The sequence below is a fragment of the Bos taurus genome, chromosome 12 (genome assembly GCF_002263795.3).
Source record: "Bos taurus isolate L1 Dominette 01449 registration number 42190680 breed Hereford chromosome 12, ARS-UCD2.0, whole genome shotgun sequence".
NCBI classification, from domain to species: Eukaryota; Metazoa; Chordata; class Mammalia; order Artiodactyla; family Bovidae; genus Bos; species Bos taurus.
Genome location: NC_037339.1, coordinates 78,843,593 through 78,850,177, shown reverse-complemented (window position 1 = coordinate 78,850,177; position 6,585 = coordinate 78,843,593). Strand labels below are relative to the sequence as shown.

Sequence of the window (6,585 nt, the reverse complement as noted above, 5' to 3'; positions counted from 1 at the left end):
CCCTAGTGACTCAGTGTGTGGGGGCCAATCATATCATGTGGCATCCTGCCACCAAAAGGTAAGACTTCCAGAGAGCAGGCAAATCAGTTTTTTTAAAAAAGGATTATTTAGTTTGTAAGAAATGATCTGTAAAAATCAACTGAGGCTGGGCTTCCCTGGTGGTGCAGGGAAGATTTGAGTCTGCCTTGCAATGCAAGGGGCACTGCTTCCATTCCTGGCCCGGGAAGATCCCACGTGCCATGGAGCTACTGAAGCCCGCGTGCCTGGAGCGCCATGCTCACTGAATCAAAGAAAAGCAAGAAAAGTCACGGCAAAGAGAAGCCCGCGCACTGAAACGAAGCAGCAGCTAGAGAAAGCCCACACGCAGCAATGAAGACCCAGCTCAGCCCTAAAGAAAATAACTAAATAGAAAAAAAAATCAACCGAGGCATGTAGTAAAGAGACCTTAAACACCTGTTTTCTCGAGGTGAATAGATCAGACAGCTTGCTCCATTGTTGGTGAAACTTAACATGGACAGATAAGTTTTTTTTTTTACTACTTATAAATGCTGGAGAGGGTGTGGAGAAAAGGGAACTCTCTTACACTGTTCGTGGGAATGCAAACTAGTACAGCCACTATGGAGAACAGTGTGGAGATTCCTTAAAAAACTGGAAATAGAACTGCCTTATGATCCAGCAATCCCACTGCTGGGCATACACACTGAGGAAACCAGAAGGGAAAGAGACACATGTACCCCATGTTCATCGCAGCACTGTTTATAATAGCCAGGACATGGAAGCAACCTAGATGCCCATCAGCAGATGAATGGATAAGAAAGCTATGGTACATATACACAATGGAGTATTACTCAGCCATTAAAAAGAATACATTTGAATCAGTTCTAATGAGATGGATAAAACTGGAACCTATTATACAGAGTGAAGTAAGCCAGAAAGAAAAACACCAATACAGTATACTAACACATATATATGGAATTTAGAAAGATGGTAACAATAACCCTGTGTACGAGACAGCAAAAGAGACACCGATGTATAGATCAGTCTTATGGACTCTGTGGGAGAGGGAGAGGGTGGGGAGATTTGGGAGAATAGCATTGAAACATGTATAATATCATGTATGAAACGAGTCGCCAGTCCAGGTTCGATGCACGGTACTGGATGCTTGGGGCTGGTGCACTGGGACGACCCAGAGGGAGGGTAGGGGAGGGAGGAAGGAGGAGGGTTCAGGATGGGGAATGCGGGTATATCTGTGGCGGATTCATTTCGATATTTGGCAAAACTAATACAAATATTGTAAAGTTTAAAAATAAAATAAAATTTAAAAAAAAAGAATTTTAAAAATTAATTTGCTTTGACTACATACACCTCCAGTCTCAAAGAATTACAAAGTGTCAGACATGACTGAGCGACTAGAAGCATGACAACATATTCACTAACTTTTCTTGTATCCATTCGTCTGTTGATGAGCATTCGGTTGTTTCCATATCCTGGCTATTATGAATAATGCTGCAAAGATCATGGGACTATAGATGTCTCGTCAAGATCCTGATTTCAATTCTTTGAATATATACCCAGAAGTGGGATTCCCGGAGCATCTGGTAGTTCTATTTTTAATTTTTTGAGTGACCTTCGAACGGTTTCTCATAGCAGCTGCATCATTTAACATTCCCATCAAGAGTGTACCAGGGTTCCAATTTTGCCATATCCTTGCCAACACTTCTCTTTTTAAAATTTTTTATAATAGCCTGACAGGTGTGAGGTGATACCTCATTGCACCTTTGATTATAATTAAAACCATTGTCATTCCACTGCTCTGAAATAGAGACCAATAGCCAAAATTAGACTTTTACTATGGATTAGAATTTCATATGCAAACTTTTCATCTAGCATTGCATTATTCTCATTTTCAGAGTTTAAAACATTTATATACATGATCTTTATATAGTCCCATGAATATACCAAATTTTTAAAAACATTCCCGATTTTTAACCATTTCAATTGTTTCTTAGTGATTAAATGATTGTGATATTTGCAACTGAGAACTGATGATAGAAGAAAGTAAACTGCAAAGCTACACATTGTAGGAAAGCGTGCTGCAGTGGTCACAAGGTTAAAATATGTGTTTAGTTCTACAGTTATAATTATTCTTAAAGGGGTAAAAATGTCATATACAAGCTTTAATTCTATTTCCGTGTCTGTGTGTGTCAATTCTGGGAAACGTTCCTTATCCGACAGTTCGTTTAGGTTTATTCACTCAGCTTTGCCTTTGCAACAGTGCCACTGTCTGGTTAGAATTGGCCTTTACAGGCTGGTGTCCCACCTTGCTGGGTAACTTGTGATTCTGTTCCAGTGAGTGAATTCTGGTAAATCAATCTCAGCAGAGCACCACCCTGAAGATGTTGGTCTGATAGATGCTAGAGGACAAAAAGCATAGGGGATGCTTCAAAAACTAAGAAGTTATGTCAAGTATATAAACAAAAGAAACTAAAAGTGTTAGTTGCTCAGTCCTGACTCTTTGCTATCTCATGGATTGTAGCCTACCAGGCTCCTCTGTCCATGGGATTTTTCAGGCAAGAATCCTGGAGTGGGTTTCCATTCCCTTCTCCAGGGGATTTTCCCGACCCAGGAATCAAACCCAGGTTTCCTGCATTGTAGGCGGATTCTTTACCATCTGAGCTACCAGGGAAACAAAACCAACCTTGTAAACTTGGAATGCTCCTTTACTTCTAATTGACCCTTTCTCTTTTAGAAAGATGTAATGGAACTGTTTTTGTTTTTTTTTTTTTAGTTGGAGCAGAGGGGAGACACTCAGTGTCAGGAACAGCTGGAGGAATCATCCTTGAACCACAGAAGGACGACTGTGCCATGACGTTTGCGTGTAGATCTCTGGCACGTGCTCCTTTGTGGACTGCCATCCGCAGTTCCTGTGTCATTTCCATCTTCTACTGCCTTTCATTCCTGAGCGACCACCCTCCCTGTCCCCCAGATTTGACATTTCAGTGGATTCCGCAGGATGTACAACCTTCTTAGTTGAGGATTGAGGGAGGTACCCAAACTGGAGGGGGCAGGTGGTATGCCAGACTCTTCCTGGCTGTGAGGCAAAGCCAGGCACTGCATGCATTAAGAGCTAGGTCACTTGCAAGAAGTCTAATACAATAGGCTCTTAGGTTTTCTGAGCAATGTGTCTCATGCACAATAGGTACCTCATAACTATTTAGGATTAATGGTTTCTAGGACTGGCATTATGGATGTCGTCTTTGCAGCCCACCATTCTGTCTACATGTACCTGTGCGTGCTCCGTCGTGTCTGACTCTTTTGAGACCCCATGGACTGCAGCCTGCCAGGCTCCTCTGTCGTTGGAATTTTCCAGGCAAGTATACTAGAATGGATTGCCATTTCCAGTAGTCCAGATCTCCAGCGGATCTTCCTGACCTAGGGATCAAACCCAGGTCTCTTGCGTCTCCTGCATTGGCAGGTGGGTTCTTTACCACTGCCCCACCTGGGAAACACACCATTCTGGCTAGAGAGATGAAAATTTTGAGACAACAAGCCATCCCTGTATTTCTAAGTATGACTCTATCCGAGGAAACAATCTAATATTGTCAATTTCCTACCAGAGTGCAGTTTCCCGTTGTTTACGCTGAATCCTGTTGAGCATACGTACATGACGACTGCTCAGACGATTCCCCGTGGCACCCCCTCAAACGGGAAGGCATCTGCTTGGTCTCAGCTGGGAAGGCATGCTAAAAACGTCCTCACTTTGTCATTGAATCAGTTTTTTTGGAACGTGTACTCTCCAAACGAGATGCTCCTTACATTTCTTTTTTAGTGAGGTGTTTCACACTTACCGTCTATTTCTGGAGGATGCAGGGTCTTTATATACAAGGTAAGGACTTGTTTTTGCTAGCTAAAAATAGTCACTGTTTTAGTTACAGAGTGAAATGATCAAAGAGGAGAATTTCTTCACCAAATATCTGAAAAGATTTACTCCTGAGATAAAAATTGATGCGGACACATGGAAATATTATCTCAGCAGAAAAATCACTTTCCACTCTAAGTCAGAAAAGAGTGTAACAAAGCTGAACCCCAAAGGAGGTTTTTCATAGCTTGGTTTTTGACAATAAGCTGAAAATTTACTTCTAAACAATGGCGGGGGAGTGGGGGTGGGGTGGGAGGGTGGAGGTTGGGGTGAGGGATGGGGAATCAGGTTATATAGAAGCTTATAATAAGGGGCAGGTAGTCTGAACACCAAAAGAAAACCAGGAAATCTCAAGTTAAGGAATATATAGCCCTGTTGTGCTATATATATGTATGGGAAGATGCAAGAATCTGGGCTTCCTGAAATCATTCGTTTAATGATTATCTCAGCTATCTGGGACCAGCATCCTGTGATCTGATTTTTCGAATGCTTCACTCCTCCTCATAGTGGGGAGTGGTGGCAGACTGAGAGCTACCAGATCACAGGCATTGTTTTTTTTGCCTGGGCGCACTGTGGGTTCAGAAATTCACATTTGGAGGGCCAGAACAGCTGATGGCTGTGGCATCCTTGTTTATTGCTGTGGCAGGAAAGACTCCATTTCATAGGGCTGACATGCAGAGGCTGCCTGTGACCTCACAGCCAGCAGCTGGGACCCAGTGCTTCCTGCAGTGGGATCTTGGCGGCGTCTCTTTGAGTTCACTACAACCCCATGGCTTCCTCATCTGTATTCAACTCCCCCTAGGTCTTCAGAAGTGTCTCCACATTGAAAGTTCTTTCTGATTTTAACTTTTGTGTATAATCTGAACTTCTAGTCTGAGCTAAAACAATAACAACAACTACAAAAAACAACATTTACTGAAGGCCAGGGATAATCTGCCTGCAGGAGACACCAATACAGGATACTCGGGTTTGGGTTCGGGTTCGATCCCTGGGTTGGGAAGATCCCCTGGAGAAGAAAATGGTAACCGACTCCAGTATTCCTGCCTGGAAAATCCCACGGACAGAGGAGCCTGGCAGGCTACAGTCCATGGGGTCGCAAAGAGTCAGACACAACTGAGCATGAGGCTTCCCCGCGATTACAGACATTTTCATAAACATCTATGGATGATATATTACAAATCTCTGTATGAAGCTCAGAAAGGCAGAGCTTAAGACAACATGCCTGTTTGGCATGGATACTGCTGATTAAAAAAAAAAGGCCTAATGTCAGAGACGAGAGTTAAGTTTTATTTCAGCCCATGAAACAGCATTTCAGGGAGCTCTGAGAAATTGCTCCAAGCTGTTTCTGCAAGGGGAGGAGCTAGGAAATGTAGGAGTTTTGCAACAAAGGGCAAGTACTTGGGAACATCAAAAGATACAGCTAATTAAAGAAACTGGATATGTCCAGGGATTTAGGGCTTTTCTCTGAGAAGAGGCAAGAGCCAGGGCTCTCTGAGATCCTTCCTTTGATATGCACCTCAACTCTCCGGGGCCAGTATCCTGTGTTTTCACATGAGTTTCCTTAACGCTCAAAGCAGGGAGTGCCTGCACTCTGATGGCTGCTAGAAGGCAGGTGTTCTTTTCAGCCCTGAGTTCCCTCAGGGCTCAAGGTGGAGGGCTGCAAAGGCTGATGATTGTGACACCCTTGTTTACTGCTATAGCAGAAAATTCTCCATTGCTCAATACCTACATCACTGCCACTATGAAATCCTTCATGCAACGAAGCAGGGGTAATTTAGTAATTAAAGTAAGTCTAAGAACACATCCGATGCTCTTTGTACCATCCACCTGATGAAGATGAACTTAGGACCAAACACTATTTGGTAAAGAATCCACCTGCCAAGCGGGAGGCGCAGGTCCAATCTCTGGGTCAGGAGAAGGAAACAGCAGCCCACTGCAGTATTCTTGCCTGGGAAATCCCATGGACAGAGGAGCCTGGTGGGCTACGTCCATGGGGGCACAAAAAATCCTACACGACTTAATGACTAACCAACAACAAACAGCAACCATGTTAGAACTAGTGAGTTCTAAGTTACCCCTTTAAACATGCTAATTTCCCCTCAAACTCATTTTGGGCTTTTTGCCTAGAGAATCCTCAGCTGTTGCTTCTGACTGTCTTGGCTCCATCCTTACCAGCCGACATCTGTCCTAAAATTGATTTACCTTCGCTTCCAGACTCCTTGGATCCCATCTTTGTGTCTCCATCACAAGCGTCACTCTGTGTGCTGTTAATCTCCTCCCCTCTCCCTTCTGCAGCTCTTTCTGCTTTCAGAGCCCTGGTATTGCAGGGCTCTTGTCATTGCCAGTTTGACCAGCCTCTTCTAGCTCTTAAGGGAAAGAAGACACCTCGTAGGGGTAGATTCGGTTTCCGTGTAACTCCGCTTGGCTGGCGGATGTTGTCTTTGTGCAAGGGAGGGTGCAGTCCTCATCTTGGATGACGTGGATTTGGCTGGAGGAGCATCAGTACATGTGTGAATTGGCAAAGGAGTCTACATGACCAGTCCCCCTGTGTGGGATTACAAAGTGGGTGTCAGGACAGGCACAGGGAGACATAAGTCAATGGTACTCAGGGGCAAAGCATTTACAACAAAGCTCTCAAGTTGGTGGGCATGTGAATCTCTAAGCAT

At 43.9% G+C, this 6,585-nt stretch overlaps 1 long non-coding RNA gene across 1 annotated transcript; it reads right to left on the bottom strand.

Annotated features, from left to right (window-relative positions):
- Positions 1 to 1,833: 1,833 nt before the first annotated feature.
- LOC104973658 (uncharacterized) lies at positions 1,834 to 6,296 on the bottom strand. The gene is made up of 2 exons (XR_810351.4): positions 6,122 to 6,296; positions 1,834 to 2,414 (listed from the first exon to the last, which is right to left on the bottom strand). It is a non-coding gene; the product is annotated as an uncharacterized lncRNA (long non-coding RNA).
- Positions 6,297 to 6,585: the final 289 nt, after the last annotated feature.